The sequence below is a fragment of the Agrilus planipennis genome, unplaced genomic scaffold, assembly GCF_000699045.2.
Source record: "Agrilus planipennis isolate EAB-ADULT unplaced genomic scaffold, Apla_2.0 scaffold253, whole genome shotgun sequence".
Classification (NCBI taxonomy): domain Eukaryota; kingdom Metazoa; phylum Arthropoda; class Insecta; order Coleoptera; family Buprestidae; genus Agrilus; species Agrilus planipennis.
The window spans coordinates 143,302-145,605 of NW_020438991.1; positions in this window are offsets into that span (position 1 = coordinate 143,302).

The window sequence follows — 2,304 nt, forward strand, 5'->3', positions numbered from 1 at the left end:
TATATTATGTATTATACTATTACATGAGATAAATATGTTGTAATTAGTGTAATTAATAAATATATGGGCTTTTTTCTCCCTAATCTTGCATTTAAATAATAATGGTATGACAGTTTATGTATAATAATTGTATTTTCTTTGAAATTTTATTGATATCCTCTTACAGGTATTTTATTTCGAACTTTTATAAGTCGTTAGAATGTATTATATCTTAGATATTTTGTTTATATTCATGTATTGTTATTTGAAATACCTATCTGTTGATGTTCATACGTTGTGTTTAGTATAAATGCTATAAATTTGCAACAATAAATGTATTATTGAACAAATTTTATTTTATGTGAATTACAATATATAATAAAATTGCTAAATAAACCTCATTTGATGTAAACAGCGTTTTATTTATTAAAAATAACACTAAGACATCTTTTGAGAAATTTAATTTATAGTTATAATACTGGAAATGACCATAAATTATGATAGTAATAGTACAGTTAACCTTTCATGGTCGAACGATGTAGAAAAACGAAAAACAAGACTGAACAGATATAGTTGATCCCGCGCTAAAAATTCGTACTTTTAAAAAGACCTTTTGCAACTTATGCTCTCCTAATACAAATTTTCCGATTTAACAAACTCTTCAGTTTTGCGTCATATACAAGGGGCGGTCGAAAAGTTATGGAACGACAAAATTTCAAAAACAATTTTTGATTTTTCCATTACTTTATGACCAACCCTCGTATTTGGCTCAAAACCGAAACTTTTCATAAATTCCAAAATTTGTATTAGGAGAGCATAAGTTGCATAGGATCTTTTTCCATTACTTTCTGATCAACCGTCGTATTTGATTCAAATCCTAAGTGACTGCAGCGCCATCTAGCGGTACGCTCTTGAACTCCAATAGTTCAACAGTTTGTCACAAGAGGCGCCACCGTCGCGGCCCCCTTGCGGCAAATCGATGAACTAAGCAGTTCAGTCATCCCCCGCTAGAGGGCGCTGCAATCACTTAGGTTCCGTGAATAAAAATGAATACTCATCTAAGGATAGCCAAGGTCACACATTTTAACTTGTAATTTATTTATTTTGCTTTGTTTTAAATACATTCAACTATTACACTGATCAATGGCGATCGAAAGTCAGACATTTAACTTTTATTGATTTTACTTTGTTTTAAATGCATTCAACAACTATTACACAGGTAAAACACGCAAATGATAAAACAATAATGAGTTGATTTATTTATTTAGACAAAAATTACATCTATTACAACGATATTTATAATACACGATACAAACAAAATATCTCAGAAATAACAGTTTATAATGACTTATAAAAGTTACCACACAAAATACCTAAAAGAGAAAGACAAGAAAACAAATGGAGTTTCAAAGAAAATACAAGAAAGAACGTTATTTATTTATGAACTCTCATATTATTATTGAAACACATGATTAGGGAGAAAAAAGGCCCCCTAACCCTCTGTGGCCTCCACATCTCCCCTTATAGCCATCCTATCCACCCAAACGATATTAATTAACAAATAATTAATTTAGTTTTAACAATTATGCCAAAAAATCAATTTAGAAACATTTTAAATATCAACCTAAGTTGCAATTAAATAANCGAGTCTACTCTAGCGTTACTTCCTTTCAGACAGGGTACAGTGGGTTATCTGGAATAGGAGCAATAGGCGACTGCCCAGCTTGCCTTGGCGAAATCTGTCCGATCTTCTCTACCAAAGCTATTAGTATTTGTCGTTAGTCCTTGTAATTGCACTATTCGCTTTCAGATAATGAGGTATTTCCTAAGAAGAACGAAGACATCATTTTCTTTTTTGCTTTTTATTGTAATTTCTTTGAAATTTCATGTTTTCTTGTCTTTCTTTTACAGGTATCTTGTTTTTTACTGCATAAACTGTTATATCTTTATAATCATAACTTAGGTTGTTATTTAAAATGTTTCTAAATTGATTTTTTGGCATAATTGTTAAAACTAAATTAATTGATTAATGTTCATTTTGGGTGGATAGGGTGGCTATAAGGGGAGATGCGGAGGCCACAAAAGGTTAGGGAGGCTTTTTTCTCCCTAATCTTGCATTTAAATAATAATGGTATGACAGTTTATGTATAATAATTGTATTTTCTTTGAATTTTTATTGATTTTCTTGTCTGTTACAGGTATTTTATTTTTTAACTTTTATAAGTCGTTAGAATGTATTATATCTTAGATATTTTGTTTATATTGATGTATTGTTGTTATTTGAAATAAATTTGTACTTTGTTATAATAAATGTAAATTATATTT